At 38.3% G+C, this 27,314-nt stretch overlaps 1 protein-coding gene and 1 long non-coding RNA gene across 15 annotated transcripts in view; one reads left to right on the top strand and one right to left on the bottom strand.

The window, feature by feature from the left end:
* Nucleotides 1-27,314, top strand: part of STARD13 (StAR related lipid transfer domain containing 13) — a 750,665-nt gene that overhangs the window by 421,903 nt on the left and 301,448 nt on the right. The window lies entirely within an intron of this gene.
* Nucleotides 1-27,314, bottom strand: part of LOC140508472 (uncharacterized) — a 72,560-nt gene that overhangs the window by 31,910 nt on the left and 13,336 nt on the right. For all 3 annotated transcript variants that reach the window (XR_011968448.1, XR_011968449.1, XR_011968447.1), the window contains one exon: nucleotides 5,157-5,291. This is a non-coding gene — a long non-coding RNA (uncharacterized lncRNA). The remainder of the gene's footprint in view (nucleotides 1-5,156; nucleotides 5,292-27,314) is intronic.

The raw sequence follows: 27,314 nt of genomic DNA, 5'->3' as shown, positions 1-27,314 counted from the left end.
TGCTAGAATGAACCTCCTGAACTGAGATCCTGACATACCTCTCTTAGTTTGAGCTCCCACCTGAAGAATTCATTCACTCTTTTATTTTCTGGTGTGTGTGTGTGTGTGTGTGTGTGTGTGTGTGTTTGTCCTTCATTGCCAAAGAAGACCATGCCATCAGAGAAATGATAACATGACTTGTATTTGACTTTGTTTTGAGTGAGAAAGGGCTGGGCAGGTCACCAGCCTCACTTCTCCTCAAGAGCCATCTGAATCCAGTGACCAGATATTCATCAGGATAACTGGAGATGACCCAGGATGAGGCAATTGGGGTTAAGTGACTTGCCCAAGGTCATACAGCTAGTGAGTGTCAAGTGTCTGAGATGAGATTTGAACTCAGGTCCTCCTGACTCCTGCACTGGTGCTCTATCCACTGCACCACCTAGCTGCCCACTAGTATATTCTGGTATATTCTAATCTCAATTGCATAATATATAGAGATAGAGTGAACCTCAAAGTTATTAGTGATTGCTTCAGAGGTAGTATCTGAGAGTGGCAATGGGGAACTAGTAGTGTACAACTAGATCCCCATTCAGGACAAGTGAAGAAGAGGAGGCATGAAAGAAGGTGTAGCTAACAGTGGAAAGAATGGCCAAGGTTGTAGCATCTTCTAGGGGTCCAGATCTAAAATATTGATTTTATATTTCATATATTTATGTAACCCTACATAAAATATTGATTTTCTAGTGTTTAACAAGCCTTCATAAATGATATTTTGTTATTTGATTGCACAGTCTCCTTTATTGATTCTTGGCTTGTCTTACAGAAATTCACTAATGTAAATACTTGGAAAAAAAACTGCAAAAGGAGAATATTGCCTCTAAACAATGACAACAGACACTGTAGTGTAGAGGATAAATGATTGGCCTTGAAGTCTAGAAGACCAGGACTGAGGTCTTGAATCTGACAGATGTTAAATATGTGAACATAGGCAAGTCACTCAACCTTTCCATGCTTCAGGCAATTTCATTGAGACAGAGATTCTTCATGTTTTTTGTGTAATTGACTCCTTTGGCATTCTGGTGCAGACTGTGGGCTTCTTCTTATAATAATCTTATAATCTATAATCATCTTATAATAATGCATAAAATTAAATACATGGGATTACAAAGGAAACCAATTATATTGAAAGGAAGACATTTTTCCCACCCAAATTCCTGGATCCCCTAAAATATAGCCATGGTCCCCTTAAGGATGGAAGTTCTCTATGCTGATGAAATCACAGGTTCAGACTCGCTTCTCTTCCTGCCTCCCAAAATCCAACCTTCACTGCCGTCTTTGCACTAGAGCTGAGTTTGCCAATTGAAGGATGTCCCAGGGTTAATTTATCTTACAGGTTATACATTCAAAAGAAGGACACAGCTACCTAAGGCTTGAAGAAAATTAGTCAACTAGCCTTTTACCCTTGAAACATCTGCCTGCTCCGTGGAATTAGCTGTCTATATCTGCCACTGATGAAAAATCCCCTGTAAAGAAACAAAATTTATAAAGGACAATGGCGACATACAAAATGATGACTGGTGAAAAGAATGACTAAAAACATTGGTGGGTGTTTTCTGTCTGGTAAATGAAAGAGGGACTGCATGTCATTTTCATTGGTCACTGAAAAAGGCATTGCCAAATTCCTGCCCATATATGGTATTCCAAGTGCCTTCATTTTCAAAGAAAATGGTATTTCTGTAGGAGTCCTAGGAGAAACTGTGGCTGACAAGTGAGTGACTTGATGGGAAATAACACGTGATTTGAGAGCCATGACCCCCTGCAACATTTTTCTCCTTTTCCTAATGAAAACTCAGATTGGGACTTTATCAACATACTCAACAGCCAAAATCTATCCTATTCTGAAGCCACATGTAGCACTGGCTTTTGTTTAACACCGAGTACTTCCGTGCCACAAAGGCATTGACAGATTGGAGGGACTTCTGAAAAGACCAACCCGGACAAATGAAGGGAATGGAGCAGAGTGATTTATGGGAAAAGATTAAAGGAACTAACTATGTGTGGTTTGGTTAAGTGACAGCTAATGGAAGACATGCGTCTAAAAATATTTGAAGGATGTAAATTCCAAAGAGGGTGAAGAATTATTTTACACAGTACAGTAAGAGATATTGCTAGAGGTAATGGGATAAAATTAGAGAAGGAAGGGAGAACTATGCTGCTAATAAAATTTCACTAATGAAGTAGCATTTTCCCATATGTTTAAAACTAGACAAGTCTGAGCACTAGAAATAAAACTTGGCCTATTTCCTCCCAAGAAGGAATTTAATGGTTCCCACTGTTTCCACCCTCTTTAACTAAGAAGCCACAATTCACTTTGATCCAAGGCTATGCAAGTGTTCCCAACCTGCATTAACTTGGGACAGACACATTTTTACCAACTAAACATCCACTTTTGAAGGTATTCCTTTTGGCTGTGTTCAAGAAGAAATGAACTTTGAGTTATTTTGGCTCTAATGTCCCTATGTGCAGGGAAATTGATCTGTTTCTTCAGCCACACAAATCATATAACCTCAGATAATATCACTAGAACTGTTTCATTTTATTTATCTTAAAAACAGGAATTTTTTATCCTGAAGTCTGTGAACTTGATTTTTAAAAAAATTTCGATAACTGCATTTCAGTAATAATTGGTTTCCTTTGTAGTCCAGTGGAATTTATGTTATGCATTTAAGATATTATTTTGCGAAGGGATCCATAGGCCTCATCAGGCTGCCACAGAGACTCATAACACAGAAAAGTTCAGGAAATGTCACTCACCCTTGGATATATAAAGGCAAAAGTTTTATAATACAGTGAAAAATATGGTTTTGTATTTTATCAGTGAAATATGAGAAAGACTTGAGTTTTCTTATCCAGTTTACTTCTACAGCAGCCATAATATGTGAGAATAAGCTCTAGGGACACAAATATCTAAATATTTAAGATCTAAAGATATCAATATGGAAATGGATGCTATGCAGTAGAAGCTGTCTGATACAGTGAGGTGAGCACTGGATTTTATCTGGAAGAACTAGGCTCAAGCCCCAGTTCGGTTGCATGCTAGCTGAGTGAGTTAACCAAGTCCCACCACCTTTGTGGTGACTTCACATATGAAGTGGTGATCATAATAATCCACCTCACTGGCTTGTTGTAAAGAAAGTGCTTTTAAACTGTAAAGTAGTACAAAAATTTGAATTAATATTATGTTATTATGCTATTCCACTAATGCAGAAGACCTAATGCCACAGCATAAAGACCTGATTTCCTGGGTCATTTCAAATTGAAAATATGTGTTAGCTATAGAAAGAAACAGTGTGGTGAAGTAGATAGAGGCCTAGCCTCAGAGTCAGCAAGACCCGGGTTTAAGTTCTGCTATCTGGAACATACTACCTGTGGGAACCCAGGTAACTTGATAAGCCCCTCTCAGGGCTCCTTACAACTCCCTAAGACTATACATTACAGGTGAATTGTTCATCTATTTTAGGGGAGAGATTTTCCACCCTAGGAATTCTTCACACTGATGAAATCCTAAGAGTATAGATATAAACCTATAAAGGACTTTAGAAGCTATCAAGCCCAACCTACCCATTTTACAAATGAGGAAACTAAGTCTGAGAACATAGCAAGTGTCAAAGGCAAAATATGAATTCATGTCTTCTTGACTCCACTTCAAAGCTTTACTTTTCCACCAAAACAAACAAACAAAAACAAGTAGCATTGGCTTTTACTAGAGAAATTTAAAGTCTCGTGAAATCCTGTGAGACTAATATGTCTGAAGTGAAAGCAAGGTTTGTGTAAGGAGGTAATAAGAAATAAAATATAAGAAATAAGCAGAGACCAAAGTGTGGAAAGTTTTGAGTGCTGGGACAGGCAATGGGGCTCTGCTTTGCCTCCTTTAAGTCCAGATACCCATAAACTAAAATTGTAGTGTGATTTCAAGAGCATATCAACCCAAATCAACCCTGTTGGCAGCCCAGTGAGCCAAAACTAGTGGATATGCTCCACTCACAATCTAATGGCTCTTCAATGCACCAACATTTTCCACTATGAAATTAAATGTCACTCAGCAGCCCCAGCCAGAACACAAATAACCACCCTCCTCACCTCCATTCCCCCCTCTCCCATTATGAAAGTAGCCTTCTACTTAATAGCAAGGGGAAGTTAGGTGACATTTGTCCCAAAGTTGTATTTTATGTTATAGGTTGTTTTCATTGTCACACTATTTGGCTTTGTTTTTATTTTAAGAATATCTTATTGATGTGCATGTGTGACTCTTAAGGTTGAAACATTTTTTTTTCTGTTTAGAAAATGACCATTCTAATTTCCTTTCCCTGGACCCAGACAAGAAATATGATGATACCATAAACAGTCACCACAGCAGCTGACCACATAACTTCCTGCTCCAGGGAGTATTGAGGAATCTTCTTCTCTGAAGGGTTTTGTCATGTGTGTGTGTGTGTGTGTGTGTGTGTGTGCGTGCATGTATGCTTTTAAATAGAAGAGATTTTCAACTTTCTGGGAATAGTGGTTTTGTAGTCTAGCCTGAAGGCAAAGGGATGAATTGGATAACCTGCAAGATATGGATCTGGAATCTTCTAGGAGGGAGGGAGGTATTAAAATCCAGGCTCAGAAACTGACTACCTCTATAACCTTGGACAAATCAGTTCATCAATTTATTAAGTGCCTATTATGACAGAGGTTCTCTATGTTGTTGTTCAGTCATTTCTGACTCTTCATGACCCCATTTTGGGTTTTCTTGGCAATAATACTGGAGTGGTTTGTCATTTCCTTCTCTAGTTCATTTTACAGATGAGGAAACTGAGGCAAACAGGGTTAAGTGACTTCCCCAGAGTCACACAGCTAATAAGAATCTGAGGCCTCATTTGAACACACAAAGATGAGTCTACCTGATTCCAAGCCCACGTAGCTGCCCCCAAGGTTCTGGGAGTAAAAGATAAAACATGATACCATCTCTGAGTTCTAAGAGTTTGCTTGACGAGAAGAGATGCATAGATATGTATGCTACAAGTTAAGATGTGGCACAGAGCAGAGTGCTTTCCAGTCCATAACAGTGTGTGGTTGATATATTTATAATTTAACACATTTAACCTATTTTAAGATGTTTATTTTATACATACTTGTTGACTGATTGACAGGCAGCTGGATGCAATGGAAAGGCCTTTGGATTGGGAGTCAGAGGAGTTGGATCCAAATCCCAGAGTTGTGGAACCTTAGGCAAATCATTTAACCTCTCCAGGCTTCCTTTCCCTTATCTATAAAATAAGAAAGAGGGATTAGATGGTTTCTAAGTGCTTGAACTATGATCCTCTGATTCTAAGACTGATGCCATGGATAGACAGTGGACCTGTAGTCAAGAAGATCTGAATTCAAATCCTGACTCAAATACTTACCAGCTGTGTGACCCTAAGCAAATCACTTAACATCTGTGTCTCAGTTTCCTCATCTGTAACATGGGAATAAAAATGACCCCTACCTCATAAGATTATCGTGAGGATCAAATGAGTTAACATATGTAAAGCATTTTACAAACTTATATAAATGGTAGTTATTATTATTTCTGTGGATCTATCATCTATGTGGGTACTTCCTCCAACAGCCCATCAGTTCCTGTCCATGTTGTGTGCCTTAGGAAATTATATAGTCATCTAGGAAATTCTGGTAAGGAAGGGAATATTTTTAGGTGGCGTAGAAAAACAGGAGAGTTTTCACAAGGAGGTAGCACTTACATTGAGAGTCTTAAAGGAAGTCAAGGGTTATGTGGAATAGAGATAGAGAAAGGGAGGGTGTTCTAGACATGGAGGAGAGCCTGTGTATATGCACAGAGACAGAAGACAGCAGGTTGTATTCAGAGAGTAGGTGACCCTCCAGTTAGACTGAAAATGAGTCTTTTCAGGAGTATAGTGTTAAATAAGGCCAGAAAGGGAGATTGGAGTTTAAATGCCAGCCTAAGGCATTGGCATTTCATTTTAGAGGCAAACAAGAGCCAATGAAGGACAAACCACTCACCTTTCTGGGTTTCGGTTTCCTCCTATGTAAAATGGGAGGGTTGCAAGTGCATGAGCTATAAGGTCCTTTCCTCTTTGGGCTCCTAGGATTTGGCTTCCCAGACCCAAGGACAGTGATTCTCTTTATTTCTTTCTGTGTCCTTGCAATAAACCACTGAGCTCAGCAGCAGTGAGCTGCATTATAATATTGACAGTCCTGGACAGCTGAATGTATTTTTGCCTTTCTGAGGAAGCTAAATATTTTCATCTTTAAAGCCATTTCACTTTTTGTTTTCAATCTCTCTCTCTCTCTCTCTTTCTCTCTCTCTGTCTCTGCCTGTCTCTCTTTCTTCTCTCTCTCTCTCTCTCTCTCTCTCACACACACACACACACACACACACTCCCCCTTGTAGGGGCCCACAGAGCAAGTCTTATTAAGGAAATAGTTTTAGAATTTGGGGTTTGACATGTTGCTCTTATTGGCATATATTTTTATGTGTGCACACTATCTTTATGTATATATCTTTATATATATATGTATACAGGTATACATATATATATCCATGTCTTTATCTATAATCTGAAGCTGTCTCCAGAGACAGTTAAGCTTCTTATTCACCTCAACATACTGCTTCTGATACCTGAGCATTAGAAAATATATTTATATATAAATATATATTGTAATATGTATTAAATATGAATTATTTATTAATATTGTATAATAATATTCATAATATATATTTTTACCGCTCAGAGGCAGTGTGTGTAGGTGAACATAGAGCCAGGAAGATATAAGCTCAGGTCTCACCTCTGACATACAGTGGAACTTCTCAGTGTTCTAAGAAGCTCTCAAAGCCTCTAAATTGCAGAGAAGGTGCCAATTTTCATAACCTCTCATTAGTTGAATGTCCTCACCAGGGAGATCCTTACACCAGTGAAATCACAAGTCCAGCACTTATCCTTATCAAAGTATCATTAGCCATTGCTTTCATATAGCACCCATCCCAATGAAAAAAGATTAAGTGGTATAAGAAATGATGAGCAAACAAGTTTCCAAAAAACATGGAAAGACAACATAAACTGATGCAAAGTAAGGAGAGCAGTACCAGGAGAACACTGCACACAGAAACAGTAACATTGCATAATGAGAGACTCCGAATGACTTAACTATTCTCAGAAATACAGAGATCCAAGGCAATTCCAAAGGACACATGATAAAAAATGCTATCCACATTCAGAGAAAGAACTGATGGAGTCTGAATGCAGATTGAAGCAAAATATTTTCACTTTATTTTCCTCATTGTTTTCCCTTTTTGTCTGTTTCTTCTTTCACGACATGACTAATATGGAAATATGTTTTACATGATTGCACATATATAACCGATATCAAATTCCTTATCATCTTAGGGAGGGGGGAAATAAAAGAGGGAGGAAAAAAATTTGGAACTCAGAATTTAAAAAATGAATATTAAAATTTTTCCTCACATGTAATTTGGAAAAAATAAAATGCTATTAAAAAAGAAAAAGATTAAGTGTGATTTATCCAGGAACACAACCTACCCACCAATCTCTGGCTCCATTTTAACTCTCTCCAGAGACTTAATTAGCTTCAAATTGATCAGTCTCCTAGACCAGACATCACACAGACATCAACAGTTGCTCCAAATACCCACTGTGGAGTTCAGTTTTATAGTTTTACTGGAGGTGGTGACAACACCCAGTGGGTCCTTTCAAACTTTGAAGTTTACGTATTTGCTTATACAGTTCAACAAGCTCTTGTAGAAAATCCTAACTAGTATAACACCAACTAGTTATCTTTCTGAACAGCTGGAGGTCCTAGCCAAACAATTAGGAGATTATAGCCTTGGTGGGGTACCTCCATTTGCCAATTTGAATATGTGAATGTTACAAGCTACAGCAATCCAATTTATATTTATCTGATAAATTTTTATATTTATATATATACATTTTATACATATAAATATATATACAATATATATATATAATGTATATGAGAAATGTTGAGTATATCACAGATCCAGTTAGTTTACCTGCCCAGCACAGAAAGTAACTTTTGCTTATTTTTGGAACTATGATTTAATAAATATAAGGAACTCTTCATGTAGAAAGTCCCTCCACCAAGGCATATTGGTGTATATTCCTCTATGAATTACACTTTAGAGTTGCCTGAAGTACCGAGAGGTTTAGTGACTTGCCCTGTCACACAGCTAGTATATATCAGAGGCAGTACTTGACCCCAGAGGACCAGTGTTGGTCCTCTCTCTACTACTAGGTGTCATATCAAATAGAGTACTGGACTTGAAGTCAGGAAGACCTGAACTGAAATACTGCCTTAAGTTCTTGTGACTATGTGGCTCTGGGTCAATTACCTAACCTCTCTCAGTCTGTTTCTTCGTCTATAAATTGATGATAATAATATCTACCTCAAGCAGTTGTGACGAGATTCAAATAAGATGTGTGTATGTGTGTGTATACATATGTTGTTGAATTGTTTCAGTTGTGTCTACTTCTCCATGACCCCATTTGGGATCTTCTTGGCAAAGATACTGGAGTGGTTTGCCATTTCCTTCTCCAGCTCATTTTACAGTTGAGGAAACTGAGGCAAACTAGGTTAAGTGACTTGCTCAGGATCACATAGCTACAAAGTATCAGAGGGCAGATCTGAACTCAGGAAGATGAATCTTCTTGACTCCAGGCCCTGCACATTACCCACTGTGCTGCCTCGTTGCCCATGTGCATATACACATGCATAAATATATATCACTTTGCAAATCTTAAAGTGCTATGTCAATGTTAGCTTATTATCTTTTTATTTTTATTATTTTAATTCCATTCTTCCTTACTAGAATAATGTTTGTAAAAAATTCAACATGCTACCTACCACACTAATCCTGATTGCTTTGCTGCCATCAGGTGCATCATTGATCAGATAGTGGTATATACAGTAGCCCGGCTGAATCTTTTGTGAAGTGGTGAGACTTTTATAAAACAATATCTGTCTGAATATAGCTCTAAGGCTAATCTGAGAGAATAGATTATTGAACTACTGATCATGACATTCTGTTCCCAGTTTTGTCTTTGACTTAATTTGACCTTTCCACTCGATGACCTTTCCACGCTGAGATCTATTTTTAGCTGAAGAGCTCTATACAACAAATTATTGAGACTACTGAACCCCTCTATTTTTGCCTTTGTGTATGGGTTGTCATCTTGCTCCCGCTGTACAATAGATTCTTGGAAACTTGTTGTGTTGGTTATATCAGAGTTGAAAGGATGACCTCAAATTCTTTTTGGTAATTAGTACAGCATCTCAACAAAGAGTTTGCTGATAACTTACAATGAAAGGTCAGGCAAAAGAAAGTCATTTTGAGACAAAAGAGAATGACCTCCTGGGTTCACTTTCATTCTTGATTCAAAAACAGCTTCAAAGGCATGAGTCAAGCTCTCAGCATCTCTCAGGCAAAATATTCAGACTAAAGAGCTTTTGACCACTGGCAGCTGTTCAGCTTGTTTAACATAGACAAAAACTAATAGTTCTCCATTGATACTAATATGTGGGTGTGTTTGAAGGACTACCTGGTGGGTGTGTGAACTAAGGCCATATATAGTCTTTCATTATAACTCATCATTTACTCAACCCCTGACTTTGTGATGGGAGATTCATTTGGGCTGACCTTTCTGTGCCATTTTCAAGAGCCAAAGTTTACATTTTCCCTGAAAGTTTGTGCCAAATACTTTGAGCTTTTTTCAAGTTTTGAGGACCACATAGCTAAAGATCTCAAATGTCAGGCATGATGGCTCACAACTGAAGCCTTAGCTATTGTGGAATTTTAAGGATTGCTTAAGGCTTTTAGTTCTAGGCTGTAATGAGCCATGCCAATTGAATGTCACTACTGACTTTAGAATCAACATGGTGAGTCCATAGGAACTGGGTACTATCAGATGGCCTATAGAGAGATAAACAGAGCAAAAGAGCTGGTCAAGAATTGCACTCCAGAAATGGAGTTCAGCATGTGAATAGCCAATGCAATTTAGCCTAGTTGAAATAGGGATAAGTGGTCTTTTACAACTTAAGACTAAAAGAAAAAAATTAATTAGAAATTAAAGTCCAAAACATTTCAGAAATTTAAAAAAAATGTGTATAGAATCTTATCTGCCTAGTAAATAAAGTAAGATATGAATTCATTTACGTAGTTGTTAAAGTTGTAAAGATGACCAGAAGGGAGGTAGAGCTGGAAATTGCAAGGGCACTCTGTGTCTAAGATATCTTGTGATTTGCAGTGGCATGGTGGATAGAGCACTGTGCTTAGAATAAGGAAGACTTGGGTTCCTGAATTCAAATCTGGCTTCTACTTGTGTCCCTGGACAAGTCACTTAACCCTGTTTGCCTCTGTTTCCTCATCTGTAAAATAAGCTGGAGAAAAAAATAGCAAACTGCTCCAGGATTTTTGCCAAGAAAACCCAAAAAGGGAGTCATAAAGAGTCAGACACAACTGAAATGACTAAACAATAACAACAAAGACAGGTGTTTCTGAAACAGTCTTATCCTTTGGTTTCCTTTTCCTAAGAAGTAAGCAACAGAAACATCACTCCTGATTTGGTCATTTGGGATCTTATAGAAGGACTCCCCAGGTTCTCTGCTCCTCCTAGGTAAACACAGCCATTCTCCTCATCCTATTCCCACTTCCTGTTATCAATCAGGTGATAAGTATATGAGCAAGGAAAGACCCTAGAGTTCATTTTAGAGAAGAGGAAAAAGGTGAAATGACTTGCCTTTAGTTACAGGGTCATGGATTTTTTAGGATGAAAAAACCTTAGAGCCCAATGAGTACACTGAGACCAGAGAAGTTAACCAATTTGCCCAGACTAATTCAGCTAGTCACTGCCTGAGGTGGGATTTGAACTGAGGTCTTCCTAACTGCAAGTCCAGCTTGGAGTACTGCAGCCTCTCAAAATTGCAAAGCTATTTTATGACAGAATGAAAACTTAAACCCAGGTCTCCTCAGCTTCAAGTCACTGCTATTTCCAGGACAATGCAGCTGTGTCCCTTCAGCTAACACATTCCCTGTACATGTGACACTTGCACTGTTCATTAGACTGACCATGATGAAGAGCTGAATAAAATGGTCTTTTATTAAGGACTGCAGGCTCTGCTTACCCTTATCCCTCCCTGCCTCCCATCAATGAAGTGAAAATGCTAAAAATATCCAAAATTTTTGGTTCAGATAATGAAGTGCTAATTTAGGACAAATAACATCAGGTTTAGTTTTCCCTCTCAATGAAAATCTTCCTAAAATTCATCTCAATCAAGATTATTTTCCATAGTCTCAAGGACAAGCAGCTTTCTTCCTGACAGTTATTGTGAGAAGGGTACGGCAAGGTTTTCCTTCATACTAGCTGGTGCAGGTAAGATAAAAGAAAGATTGTCTCACATTCTGCTCTAAGGTTCAGCAGATGATAAAAGCAGATAATGCCATCATAGAATCCCTCTGCTCCATTTGTAGAAGCAGTGGTATTGAGGAAAGGAAAAAACCCATTAAATTGCTCAGTCCCTTCTCCAGGCAGCACAGGAAACCTAATGGAGGCAGCAGCAGCAGCGGCAGCTCAGTTTACATCACCTTGTTCAGAAAGGAAGGGAAATGAGTCTGGTGCAGCTTTCAGTAGTTTTCACTCAATCTTTATCTCCTCTTTGGAAGTCTTTTTATGATGGTTATTTTTATTCTTCTCATCTTTATTGTCTCTTGAGCTTAGCTAGAAACTGTCCTGGGGCAAGTCACTATCCTGCGGTTACTCTTTAATGGGGAATGATTGCACAGGTAGATAAAATGACTGGGACAGCTAGGTGGTGAACTGGATAGAGTGCTGGGCCTGAAAGCTGTCAAGGCTCTCTGTGTCTAAAATAGCTTTTGATTGGCTGTGGCACTGTGAATAGAACGCTGAGTCTGGCAGTTCAAATCTGACTTCAGACACTGACTAGCTGTGTGACCCTGGGCAAGTCACTTAACCCTGTTTACTTGTTTCCTCCTCCATAAAATGAGCTGGAGAAGGAAATGGCAAACCACTCCAGTATCTGTGCCTAGAAAATCCCAAATTAGGTCACAAAGAGTCAGACACAGCTGAAACAAATGAACAATAAAAAACATAAAACAGCTAATTTGTTGTAATTGATTAAAATGTCACAATATAGGTTCATCTTCTGGAGGTTCACTGAAAGTATCTTTGGGATAACTTCAACAAAGAACAATGGGGATGATGTGAACTGCGCCCCAACATGGTTTTGGTTTCTTCTCTTAGGTCTCTATATTTTGAGAGTTTTCCATTCCATAGGCTTTGGAGGTAATTATCATTCAATACGGGAACATCTGTTTTCAAAATGTTATTTTTAAGTTGGGAAAGAGAAGTCAATACTATTTTATTCTTTATTAATTATTGTTATTATTAAACTAGTGAATACACTGAGGTAGAAAATAAGAGCAATATTCTGCAAGGATGGCCCTGTTTCTTCTATCAGCTAGTACTGCCAAAAGATCAAGGGGAAAAAACAAACAATTATCACTAAATCCCTGAATAAATCCTGATATTCAGGATTTATAAACTACATCATCCTCACCCTGCACACATACATACACACATACATATGCACAATTTCCACAGTATAAGCAGAATTTCATTGCATACTAATTCTTCAGTTCTCTTGCTTTCCCCAGGGCACCTTTATACATATCTGACTCTGGGCTCTGATTGTAGTGAAGCTCTTAAGAAATTAGTTTCTCATTCCCCAAGCCCAATTGAAGAAAAGTTAGATGAACTGAATAGTTGATTACTAGAAGAATGAGAAGGGAATGAAATATAGGTGTCAGGGATAAAGAGCAGAAGGCAAAGGGCCTTAATCAGTTTGTTTTCTTTTCATCTACTTAGTCCTGCTCCTTCTATCACTCCTATCTGCCTTGCTGCTTCTGCATTGTAAAAGAAGAGGAAAATCTATTTTGATTATTTTATCAAATGAGGAAGGTCTTCATCATATTTGTCAATCATCTAATTGCAAAAAAAAAAAAAAAGTCCTTATGCTCTTGAACAGAATGCATCAACAAGAATAATTTAGACTCAACCTGGATGCAGTCTTCCATCTTGATCAGCTCAAAGACAGAATAGTATTTAAGGAAATTTAGGTCTTGTAGGAATTCTTTAACTAAAGAATCTTCAAACATTTTTAAGGAGTATTTGATAAAATCAGAGAATCCTAATGCCAGAAGGAACTTTAGAGGTAATTTTCTCCCACTTCCTTCTTGACAGAGACTCTATTCTACAACAATCCCAGAAAAGTTGTCATCTAGTCTCTGCTTGAACTCTACAATAAATCATCCCTCCCTCAATAAGCACTGAGTGCTCAGTGTATGCCAGTGAGTGTCCAGAAGATGAACCTCAATGCTACACTTTCATTCAGTTACTAAGCACTAGGAATAGAAAGGAAGGCAAAAACATCCCTTGTTCTCAAGGACTTGCTCACATTTGAACGGAGGAAACAACACTCAAACAATTCTGTACAAACAGGATAAATACAGGATAATTGGGATTCAATTTCAGAGAAAAGGCTCTGGCAATGAGAGATGGAAGGAATGGGGCATGGGGAGAAATGGGGACTGAGATAGACTTTTTGTAGAGGATAGGATTTGTGCTGAGACTTGATGGAAGCCAAGGAAGTCAGGAGGTGATGAGGAAAGAGAGCATTCCAGGAATGACAAGGAGCTAATTACTGCACAAAGAAGCCTGTTTCATTGTTGGGCAATTCTCATTTCAAATACTTCCTTAGAATAAGCCAGAATTTGTTTTCCTGTGGCTTCTGCCTAATTTTAGTTTTGCCCTCTGTGGGATACACAGAGGAAATATGATCCCTCTTCCACATTACAATCCTTGAAGATGACCTCTAAGATTCCTTACAGCTCTAAAATCCAATTTTCCTATGAAAAATAATTGAAGAGATCAATCCTATTATAAAGACATAGGATCACAGAATATCACAGTTGGAAGACACATTAGAGATCATGTAAGTCTAAACTGTTCACTTTTCAGGATGTAAAAACTGAAGCCTGTGAGGTTAAATTTCTTTAAGTCACCCAGGTAGTTAAAGGCAAAATGGGTCTGAGTTCAAATTTGGCCTCAGATACTTACTACCTGTGTGACCCTGGGAAAGTCACTCAACCTCAGTTTTCTAATCTGCAAAATGGGAATAATAATATTACATTGTTGTTAGGATCAAATAAGAGATGATGTCAGTACCCATAGGTGCCCTATAAATGCTTATTCCTTTTCCCTTTCTCTGGCAGAGCCAGGACTAGAAAGGACTCAGATCTCTTGATTCCTAGGGCAATGCTGGGTCTCTCTCATATCTTCTCCAGGTTGAACATAATTTGTCATGTGATACATTCCAAAGTGTCAGAGAGTTAGAATGCGTAAATATCATAAAAACTAAAACAACATTAAATATGTGAGAGAAACATAAAATACGTACCCAGAGTTTCCAGACAGAGGAGGTTAAGGGTATAGATGGGGCAGAGATGCTGGAAAGAGAAAAGCAGCAAAGAGAGAGGAAGGGGGAGAGGAGGCAAGGCTTAAAAGGAAAGAAACCCTCTGATTAGAAGCTGGTGGCAATGGGGATCTCAACTGAATTTTCTATTCTTAGCAGCTCAAATCTAATAAATAATATTTATTCTTGTCCATTCCACAAACATTTGATTGCCTGGAATATACATGGTACTCTGTTGGACAGTTCCCCATTACTCCTACCCCCACTGATCCTACTCCAGGAAGGTCCTCCATCTCTCACCTAAGCCAGCCTCCCCACTGAATGCTTCCCTGACCCTGTGGTCTTAAAAAGGCATAAATCAGGTGAATCCTCCTCATGCAGGGATTTCAAGAACTCCATGCCAAAAAAGTTTCTCCTCACCAGCTTGCTATCAAAATTCCTTTAATAAGGGACAGCTTTTTATTCCATAACAGGAGATAAACAGCTTTCAATGCAAGAATGAAATAAGACTTGGGCTAAAATGTATTCATAAGAAAGTACAGACAGCAAATCAGTCAATAAAATATTAATGACTGACAGCAAATCCTCCCTCTTCATTTCTCTAGGGAAAGGGGGTTAGAAAGGTAGTAAGGAGGGAGGGATCAACATGGAAAGTGAAAAAACATGTAAAAATACCTGAGAATACTAAAGAAACATGTCAAAACCTATGCAAATTTGATTCAGGGCAGTTCTGTACATAGTATAAAATACAACCAATTCCTATTAGTGTAAACAACAGATCCCTAAGAGGTCATATTATTCAAATTGATGCCCCATATTTCCATTGGACTGGGACCAATTGCTACATTTTGCATAATTATAACTTTGATGCATGTGACCACTGCAGGGGATTCATTATTTGCAATAACAGGGAGGTAGCTGTACCATTAGAGGAAACATTATTGATACCATATCCTCACTGTGTATTTACATTTTTTTTTTTTTGTCCAGATCTATGATTTCACTGGTATAGAAAATTCCTAATGAGGAAACTCCATCTATCAGTGCAAATATCTGTTGGCGCAAATGGCAACTGTGCTATAACTTATCATTTTGGATAGTTGGCTAGGACATTGAGATTAAATAACTTGCTCATAGTCTTACAACTAATATGTGTCAAAAGGGACTTGGACCCAGGTCTTCCTGACATGAAGGCCAACTCTATCTACTACACTATACTCTCTCATTTACACAACTTATCATCTATAAAAATGTCAATTTTAGTTGAGGTTATTTTGAGCAATCACAATAAATTGTTTTAGCATAAGGAACCCTTAGTATCCATTGGGATTTGGAGATTTAACTTTATTTGGATCATTCTCAGTTTAGATATCACCCCCCCCCCCCTTACCTTCAAAGTAAGGTTTTACCACAAAAGGCAATTAATGTACATTCTTAACAAAGAGAAAAAAAGTTTTCAGCTATCGTTTTATTTGGGCTTTCCATTTGTATGCTTAAAAATAAATGACAATTGATTAGAAGACAAAGACATTTACAGTAAGGATTGTTTCAAGAGGATTTCAATTTGTCTTGCACTACCAGGCTTGCTCTCCAGTCCATTAACTTTGGCCTGTCTCATTAGACAAGCGTCCATTAGGTAGGTTTCTTGTCTTATGCTCAAGCCCTTTCAGAGTGGGCACCATTGTTTTGTTAGTTGATGCTGAGTGCACTAAAAAAGAAGGAAATGATTGTTTTCCAGGACGTTGAAAGGACGAGCACATTTGTAAGACAGGTGTACATTTTCAGTAGAGGCCAAAGCTATTCTAGCCATGACTAACAATGAGTAAATTAGGCACTATGAGGAAGATTCTTGGTACAATGTTCAGTACTCTGAAAAGCTTGAAGAAAGAGTCCTTAAAAGGGAAAAAACATCTCTGCCTTGAAGTCTGAGTTGTTCAAGAAGACTAAACAAAAAAAGACAGAATGCGGAGCCTCTAAATTCTAATTCTGTTGTGTCTCCAGCAAATCACTTAGACTTGAGAAGTTGTCTGATACAAAACATAAAACCTGGAATACCTACCAGTTCCCATTTGAAACTGAAGGACAGGAATTACATACAACGCTATAATTTCAATGGACTCTCCACAAGGTCATGGTGGAGAAGGGAACTGATCATACTTACTGGAGCAAGGTTGTATGTTCTGCATATTAGTAGTGAAGTACTGTGAGAATGGGGAAGATCTGGGACCTGTTTCCAGGATCCCTTGCACCAGCCCACTTTTGCAAATCCTCCTAGCTGGAAGGCAGGATTGGGGAAGGGAGGGAAGGAGAAAGGAACTACTACACAACTGCTTTCTGCCCCCAGTAAAAGAAAAGAGGGAATTCTCCATCTACCTCTCAGGGTTCCATCTGTCTATAACCATCCCTAGGGTAGGACCCCCCAGGACCTTGCCAGTACCATCCAGGGTCATGCTTCCTTCCTTGACTTCCTGGGCCCTGGCAGTGGGAAGCAACTGCATCCCAGGACAGTCTTCCTTCCCTGATCATAGCCAAATCCCTAGTTTTCCTCTCCTCTCCCAAGAAGTGATCAATCCTTCTGCAGTGTTCTGAGGCAGGTTTCCTCTCCCTTAGCCATATTTCAGACAAGTCCACAACTCCCCAAGACCTACGCCATCATTGCCACTTGCCTCAGGCACAAAAATTTTAGTTAATAGTTCTGTGTATACCTCTGATTTCCCAAGTCCTGCTAAAACTTCTTTGATAGTAGTTACATCTATGGTTGCAGATATTACCTCCTAGTTTATAAATCTTAGAAATATGTCAATTTGATTCAATTAGACAAGTAGTCAAATATTACTACCTTTCTAAAATGGTGTAAGAGAAGTATGTGAGAGAATTCTTTTCTTTTTAGAGGTTAGCATTTTGCTGATGGGTGAGGGGAGACTATTCATATGATCAATTAAAAACAATGCAAGTCAAAATGTAATTCAAGGTCCAAATTTATGGTCCAAGTCATAATTGTTATGCCAGAATTTAGGCAAGCAGACACCAGCATGGACTGGGTTTGCAAAGGAAGGTTTTCTGAACTGGACCCCAAACCATGAATAGGATTTTAAATAGGAAGAGGTGGGGAAACACTTAGAAAAGGCATCTTTAATATCAAAATATAGAATTGCTCTTTTAAAATCTCTGCAAGGAATTTAGTGCTTTACTCTCAGATTCTTGGACCTGGAGGGCATTTAATAAATGTTTCTTGATTTTAATTGAACTGAATTAGGAAAAGGCACTTAGGGGTGGAAGGAACAAAGCCTAGGAACAAGTGTGTGAAACTTACCAATGTAGTTCCTGATCCAAGTTCTGGTAATACTGAATAAATATTATCTGGCCCTATAAGTTCTGTGTATGCTTCTGAAAATACTAAGTTTATCATGAAAATTATAATGACTATGATAATGACAATAAATTTAATTGATTCACAACAAGTTATGGGACTCCCCCAAACAAAAAGAACTTTATATGATCTCTGGTCTTTGGAATCACTATCTAAATATGACAGAAAATAATCCAGAAAATGAAAAGAATAGACAATGTTGGTAATATGCTTAATAAATGTTTATTGAATTGAATTATATTGTATCAAGAATGTTCCAGATTTGATGATAATTGTACTATGCTTTAGAATTCATGAAGAGCTTAATCAAGACTTTGTGCTGGCCTAAATGGAGAGGCTTTTCATTAAGGGGACCATCTATAATGATTTTCCAGGGCTATTCCAATTCTGAGGAAAGAAAGTGAACTTTTAATAAGCATTTATATAAGGAATATCTTTTCTGAGACTATATCCTTATTTTTTATTCAGTTTAATCCCTTCACAACCTTTACCTGGTCTGTCATTTGAACTTTGTAATACATTGAGCCCCTTCCCACACTCAGCAGCCCTGAAAAACTGGCCTTCCCTGTGTTTCTCATACAAGATACTTTATCTCCTGTCTTTGTACCTTTCTGCCAGCCATCTGCTTTGTCTAGAATGCACTCCCTTTTCATTGATAACTTCCTAGAAATTCCTTTCTTCTTTCAAGATGCAGCTCAAGCATAACCTATATGAAAACTTTCCTGATCCTCCCAATTTATCTCCTTCCTCACTAACCATTTAGTTTTGTACTTATTATTATTATTATGTACACAATTATTCTGCATGTACTTACACATATGTATGCCTCATCTATCTCCATCTAAATAAAACATAACCTCCTTGAAAGTAGATATTATTTCATTTTTTGTAGTTATATGCTGAGAGCACAGCACAGAGCATGACATATAGAAAACATCTAATAAATACTTGTTGATTGCTTAAAATTTATTTTTAAAATATAGTCACTGAAGCCCTAATTCTCCATATCTTATTCCATAAGCCTACAATTCCAAGTTCAGCAAAAGAATGATGAAAGCAGGGTGGGAAGAAGCATAATCCCATCGGTAAACAGACCAGGATCAGACACATAACTCATGGCATTCCCTAAAACCTCCACTTGAATGTGAGTGCTTATTTGTCCCATGAAGGTGAACTATATCAGAATGCAGGTTTTTTGAGAGAATAACGAACAGTGATACAGAGCTACTTCACAGGCATATACAATGGACCTGTTGATGTTTGTGGAGCCCTTGGAAAATTAAAAATCCACATAAATATGCATTTGGCTATTAGGGTTCTGCAAAACTCATTTCTCTTGATAAAACTGAAAGGTAAAATTGTTGTTTCCCGTTCAGTAGGTAAAAGAAATTAATTTTCAAGGCACCTCATTAGAAAACTTCTAGAAGACAAAAATTTAATTCAACAGGCATTAATACCGACGTTGTACAAAACGCTGTTAGTTTCTAGAGATAGAAAGCTGAAAACCAACACTGTCTCTTTCTCAGAAATCTTACAGTTCAATGATGAGCAGGCAGCTATAAGTATACAATAACTACAAGATAAATTAGACAGATGGGCTCCCCAAAAAAAGATTCAAAAGTTGAAGGGAGCTTTTTCTGCTTGGGAGTGGGGATCAAGGAAAGGCTAGTGGAAGAGGTAGCAGCCAACCTGGGCCTTGAAGGCAGAGAGAACAATTTCAACTCACAGATATTTATGGAGGACGTGCCCTCTAGGCATAGAGGATGGTGTATGCAAATGTATAAGTGGGGAAGTTGGCAATAAAAAGAGTGGAATCAATGAGTCACCTAGTTTATCTTAAGAATGTAGAAAGGAAAATAGTGTGAAATTGAATCAGAAAGGTAGCATAAAACAAGATTGTGGAGTACCTTCAATACCCTCCAGGTTAAAAAATTGGAATTTTATTCAGTAGGCAATGGGGAGCCATCAATAATTCTTGAGTAGGGAAGTGAGATGATGAAAGCATTAGGACGGGGATTCAGGTATCTGTACAATTAGATTAAATTAGAAAGGAGATTGAAGGGAGAGAGACTAGTTAGAAGGTCTTGAACAAATGTGCTGTCAGTGCAAGTGGGAAAAAGAGCTCTATAAAAGATACTGGAGGATTTGGATTGTGAATTGGCAGTACTTTTCAATGACTGGATGTGGAGAGAGATGGAAAAAATTAGTGAAGACTCCAAAGTATTGAGCCCGGGTAAGTGGGAGGATACTGATGCCATCATCAGGAATCAAGAGGTTAGAAGGGAGAGAGGAAGTTAGAGGAAATTTTGGAGGAAAAATGATTCTATTTTCTATATGTTGAGTTTAAAATCTTAGCATGCATGGAGATATCCAGCAGACTTAGAAATGGGGAATGAAGATAAGCAGAGATGTCAGGTTTAGAAATATAGACTTGAGTCATTTATATGGAAATAATAATTGCAACTATGCAAAAAGATTAAATAAACATGGCAATGAATACAAACAATAGAAAAGATGACCAAAAATAAAGCCTTGGGAAATAATAGTGCTTCTTCTGGTTGTTGTTCATTCATTTTTTTCAGTCGTGTCTGATTCTTCGTGACCCCATTTAGGGTTTTCTTGGCAAAAACACTGGAGTGGTTTGCCATTTCCTTCTCCAGTCCATTTTTACAGATGAGCAAACTGAGACAAACAGGGTAAATTATTTGCCCAGGGTCACAGGCCAGATTTGAATTCAAGAAGATGAATCTTCCTGACTCCAGGCCTAACACACCATCCAGTACACCACCTAGCTGCCCCATAATCGTGCTTAGGAGGTCAGAAGAGGAAAAGGAATCAGGGAGGGAGAGAGAAGAGATCAGGGAAGCAAAAGAAAAGCAAGGGCAGTGGGGTCACAGAAGTCAAGGACATAAGGTATCAAGAAGGGTAGGTCAACATATGAAATGCTAGAGAAAGTTCAAGGAGGATAAGAATTGAGAAGTTCCCTCGATTTTGCAGTTTGGTAGAAAAGGGTAACCTTGGAATAGAATAGAATAGGTTAAATAGAGTAGTAACAATGGAAGCCAGACTGGAGGGTATTGAGGAATGAGTTCATAGTGAGCACGTAGAGATAAAATGAGTGACTAGTCTTTGTAGACAAGGGTCCATGAATTTTCAAAAATATACATATTTCGATAACTGCATTCAGTATAATTAGTTTCCTTTATAATCTCATGTATCTTAATTTATGCACTGAGAAGGGGTCCAGAGGCTTCACCAGACATCAAAGGGGGTTCAAGGCACAAGGAAGGTTAAGATCCCCTGAATGAGAAGTTTGGCAGTGAATGAAAGGGGACAAACAGCATTATAGCTTAGCAGATGATAGAAAAGGGGGTTGCTTGGGATTTAGTTTTTCCCCTGAGGTGGGGGAGGGGGCCAAGTCTGGTAGGGGGGGGAGAGAGACAGAGAGAGAGAGAGAGAGAGAGAGAGAGAGAGAGAGAGAGAGAGAGAAAGGAAAGAGTCACTTATGTGAAAGAGAGATTGTAGGTGAGAAAGGGACAGAGATGAAGAGAGAGGAGATTCTCATGAGGTTGGTGATGATCAATTGAACAGGATTCCAAAAAATGTGGGAAGAGATAGGGTAAAGGGGGCAGAATAAGGAGAAAAAAGGATTTAGAGCTGAAAGGGACCTTTGAGTCCTTTCATTTTATAAATGAAGAAGTCGAGGCTCAGAGAGGTTAGGTGACTTGCCCAAGCTTGGGGCCATTTCTATTAAAATCTCTGGTTCACTTTAATAAAGAAGAAAGTCAACTTGTTCTCTGAAATATGAGAAAAGGACAGCATAGGAGGAGACATACTTGGAAGTGTGGCAGAACTGGAATAGTAGAGTTCATGAAAAATGGCCTCAGTTTTCTTAAGAAGCAAGGTCATCTTCTAAGAAATGGAGGACATGAGACTGAGTTGGAAGATTTAAGGAAAAGGCATAAAGTCATGAAATAGCTCCTGTAGGAGATGAGATGGGAAGTCAAACAAAGGTGAATAAAAGGATTTCTTTGGAGTACTGAAAACTTAGTTGAGGTACATGGTATAAATATGTAATGGACCCAGTCAGCACCATTTTGTGTCTTCTGTCTCCAGGTCTCCAACTCCAGACTCTGGGAATTTTTACTTGATGTTATTCACGCCTGGAATGTTTTCCTTCCTATCTATACCTCCTGGCCTCCTTGGCTTTCTTCAAGTCCCAACTAAAATTCCATCTCTTATGAGGAGCCTTTCCTGATCCCTTTTAATACTAGTGCCTTCCTTCTGTGTATCAGAAGTACCCCAGCATATACATGAGGGCCTGCTCCACAGGTTCTTAGATCTGCTTTTCTAAAAGGAAATCAACGTTTGAGGGGTCAACAATCACTTTAATCAGGCACATATATCATTCATTTAGTTCAGGGAAAAAAGTCAGCACCCTGAACTTCAGATAAAATACAAACAGAAATTACAAGCAGAAATCACAAACAGAAATATATATATATGTGTATATATATGTACATATATGTATATATGTACATATATATGTATATATATGTACATATATACATATATATAAATATATACATATATACATACACACACACACACACACTTTTCAGAGCTGGAGGCACAACCCTCATGATCCAGTACCTCATTAGAAATTAACAAAAGGTATCTGAAGCCTATTAATGGGCAAGGAAGATCTTTAACTCTTCTCCCCACCCCCCCACCATTAACCTCATATTAACATTACACTCTATTAATTATTTCCAATTTATCCTGTATATAGTTTGTTTGTACATGGTTGTTGACATATCTCTCACATTAAACTGTGAACTCCTTGAGGGCTTTTAACTTTCTTTTTATACCTAGCACTTAGCACTTAGCACAGTGAGAGCAGTCATACCGTAGACACTTAATGCTAGTTGACTGATTGATTGATTCTGGTCCTACATACCCATTATGATATATTTTATGCCATTGCAAGTCATCATTCACAGAGAACTCAGAGGTCATCTAATTTAAATATAACTGGGAATACCTCTAATAAGAAAAATCTGTGTTCATATAGTACATTAAGTTTTTAAAGTGCTTTCCTCATAGCAGACCATGAAGAAAATGACCCACGCATGGTTATACCCATTTTTCAGATTAAGCTCTGAGGCTCAAGGGGACCAAGTCACTTGCTCAGAAACACATCTAATAAATGTTAGAGCTGAAACTTGAAGCGAAGTCTTCTGTCTCTTAGATGCAATATTACAACATTTGATTTTCCTGAAAACCTTTCATCACAGGGAACTCATTAGCTAATAAAGCAGCCCATTCCTATTTTGAGCATTTTAAATTGTTCATAAATAACATGCCAGGCACTGGTACGAAGTAAAGGTAAAAAAACAATCCCAGTTCTCAAGGAATCTAATGGGGAAGGGGGGGAACATGGAAACAACTAAACACAAACAAATCATATACAGGTTAAATTGGAGGTAATCAACATGGGGAAAGCACTATAATTAAAGAAGAAAGGGAAAGGCTTCCTGTAAAAGGTGGGATTTTAGCTAGGATTTGAAGGAAGCCAGGAAGCAGAAATGAGGAGGGAGAGTGTTTCAGTCATGGGGGACAGCCAGAAAAAATGCCAAGAGTCAGGAGATGGAGTATTTTGTTCAAGGAACAGCAGAGGAGACCAGTGTCACTGGATTACAGAGTACATGGTGGGAGTTGAGGGTGTAAGATGTAAAAAGTATGGAGATATGGAGGAGCAAGTTATGAAGAGCTTTTAATGCCAAAGAGGACTTTGTAGACAGGTGTTCTCTGTATCAAGCTGTTCTATGCCTGTCTGAAACTTCTGGCTGATGTTTCTACTTCTACCCTGGCAGACTGGAATCAAATAGATAAAATCTCATTCTTTTCCCTGATACGACTCTTCCCCAACTTGACGAAAGGTATCATATTCCTAAGTTCTCTTTTTTTCCAGATTAACATACCCCATTCCTTCAACTAGTCCTCATATAGCATAATTTCTAATTTCCTCACCATTTTCATTCCCTTCTTTTCAACACACTTCTGCTCCAGTGTTCTTACTAAAATGTGGTGCATAGTGCTAAACAGAATACTTCAAATATGGTTTGACCAGTAATAATAAATAGCTAACATTTATGTAGGATACTTTAAGGTTTGCTAGGCACTTTAAATATACCATCTCATTTGATTTATACAATAGCCTTGGAAGGTAGATGCTATTATTATCACCCCTATTTTACAGGTGAGGAAACTGAGGCAGAGAGTGGTTAAGTCACCTGCCCAGGGTCACATAGCTAATAAGTATCTGAGGCTGGATTTTTAACTCAGTTCAGCCTGACTCTAAGTCCAGTGCTTTCATCCACTGAGCCACTTAGTTGCCTCCAAATACCAACCCCCCTCCAAAAAAAATTTCCCCAAACCCCTGAGTGCTTGCTAATTCTAATGACCAGTCTTATTTCTGAAGGAAAGACAAGAAAATGAACCTCCTTTACTTCACTGGAGAGATGGGGAACTATGGCTGTGAAATACTACATATTCTGTCAGATGCAGCAGACTTATTGGCTAGTTTAGCTCACCTACTTTTCTTTCTTCTTTTGTTACATAAGGGATAGCTCACTGGTTAAGTTGGGGGAAGGGATATGTTCAGAAAGAAAGGATCTATAAACAAATAGTATTAGTGAAAATTTTTGAAAGAAGGGAAATGCTCAAAACTATGTTATTTGGTACTGAAATGATGCTCCTCTGTTGACCTGATGAAAATTATATTCCATTCTTCTTGACACATGATCTACCTGGGGACAGAATGACGATAAGTGTTCATGATGGTAATGGTGTCATTAATCACCTGGGTGCACATTTACTTTAATGTCTGTTTAAAACAGACTGAGACTCCCAGACACTCAAGCTGTATCCTTTTACAAGATGTGAATGACCTCATGTCATAACCTCTAAAATCCTTCCTAGGAAACAAGGTTTTAAGTTGGTCCAGAAGAATTTCTTTCATAACAGTTCATCTTTGAACCCCATCAATAAGCTCCCTTCACTAACCATCAATATGATATCCCTCCTATCAAATGAGATCAGTGTCTGATGCTTATGAAAGAGACGGAACTGCATAAATGAGTTGTTTTATAAGGCATTAATCCAAAGAGTCAATAATAAGGATAATGAAGTTTATCTCGACAACTCAATCAGCTCATGGTTAAGTAAAACAGCTGGACAATGCTGTCCTTGTTAGGAAACTGCAGGTGCTTCTAAAGGAGAAGGATCTTAGGAGAAAGTGTTCTAGCACCACATGGTGAGAATGTGAGGAGAAGGAAACAAGGTTCAGTTAGCTGGTAAGCCAGGTGCTTGGTAAAGTTCAAGAAAAGCATGGAAATTTGAAATCAAAAGCAGGTGCCTGATTAAGGTTGGGTCTTTTATGGTTTTATTGGAAATAACAAGGGATCTGAGAGTGTGGAGCACAAGGAATAAATTAATTATTTCCAAAGAGTTCTATTTTGGACATAAGTGCCAAAGAGCTGTGGAGATAACAGTGCTGCAAGAAGGCCCCGGGCCCAAGTTAACTCCAAAGAAATCCAATTGGCTGAGAATAGACAAACCTAGCATCATCATCAAAAATTTATTAAGTTCATTCCTGTACATGTTGCAGTATTCTCCAGTGTTCTGCTGGCAGTTGTCGGCTAGCCAGAATTGGCTAGTTATTGTTTGTTTTCAGGAAGTGACATCTGCAAGCATTTTAAAGTTTATTTTCCCCCCTCCACTTGGAGCTGTTTTGGACTGTTCTGGGACACTGTGTATCATAAAAACAGTTGTATGACCCAATTAAAAAACTTAGTAAAAGTAACAACATTAATAAAACACCTGCTTAAAATAAAACTGTAGCAAAGAAATTAAGGGAAAGAACATGAAGAATTTATGTGTGGAATCACTTGGGGTCCTGGTGGGAAAAAAGCAATAGACTTTGAAAAATACAGTACAGCCCAATTTTTTAAATGACCTATCCTAAAGATATGATTATTCTGAGGACCTATGGTAATATAGAGATGACAGTGGGTTCTTGAATACTTCTTGAATACTGGTAGCAGACTGTTCATTTGCCAAAGTGTCACAAGCGATTTTGGCACAGAGGCAAATACTCTAAACAATCTGAAGGTACCAAGGTACCCTTAGGGGTGTGTGTGTGTGTGTGTGTGTGTGTGTGTGTGTGTGTGTGTGTGTGTGTGTGTGTGTGTGTGTGTGTGTGTGTGTGTGTGTGTGTGTGTGTGTGTGTGTGTGTGTGTGTGTGTGTGTGTGTGTGTGTGTGTGTGTGTGTGTGTGTGTGTGTGTGTCTGTGTGTGTCTGTGTCTGTGTGTGTCTGTGTGTGTCTGTGTCTGTCTGTCTGTGTCTGTGTCTGTGTCTGTGTGTCTGTGTCTGTGTGTCTGTCTGTCTGTGTGTCTGTCTGTGTCTGTATGTGTGTGTGTTGGTGGGGATATGAGAGTGGGAATCAAATACCATCACAGTGAAAGGCAGCACAGTGTAGTAGACAAGTATAGTAGCAGAGTGCCGTAGACGAGGCACTGAAGTTGGAGTCACAAAGATTTGGGTTCAAATGCTGACTTAGATGCTTACTAGCCATATGATCCTGGCCAAATCACATAACTTTTTGGGTCTCAGTTTCCTGATCTATAAAATGAGGGTTTTGGACACTCAGGACACATGATTTTTAAACAGTCATTCATGACCAAGTTTCATTCCTCTTAAAGAACCAATTTAAATAAGACTGAATTATTACATGTGTGAGAAAAGAGAAAATCTCAACTGAAGAGATGTCTCCTTTTCATAATAAATACTGCAAAAGACAACTATTACTCAGCGATAGTTCTTTTGAGATATACTATCAAATCTGCTCCTTCTCCCTTCTAACTAACGCCAGTGGAGATCATTTTTGTTCCAAAAATATTCTATTCTGGACTTTTCAAGTATTCTATATTGTATCTCCCCAGGTGATGGCTATACTTTTGTTGTCATCTCTGGAAGAGAAACCCAGTTTCTGATGAGTCTTTTGTCCAAGTAGTCCACTTAGATTAGATCCAGTGTTATACTTGACCCTTATTCTGTGGCATTGGACATGCTTCCAACCAAAAATCTTGTTGCCCTTTTAGCATCACCCATTATCAATTGACCTCTGCCCCACACTCTGCTCCCTAACTGCTATGACATATCCCCCATCCCACTTCATTTTCCACTGTTGACTTAATCATCAAAGATAGTTAAAAACTTCAAATGCTGACATTTTATTGCAGAACCTTTCATATTCATTGCCCCTAAATTCAAAGCCAAGAGAGAGGGAAAATAGCTATTAGTATAGCTTTAG

This window comes from Notamacropus eugenii, chromosome 5 (assembly GCF_028372415.1).
Source record: "Notamacropus eugenii isolate mMacEug1 chromosome 5, mMacEug1.pri_v2, whole genome shotgun sequence".
NCBI classification, from domain to species: domain Eukaryota; kingdom Metazoa; phylum Chordata; class Mammalia; order Diprotodontia; family Macropodidae; genus Notamacropus; species Notamacropus eugenii.
This window is presented reverse-complemented; position numbering and strand designations above follow the sequence as displayed.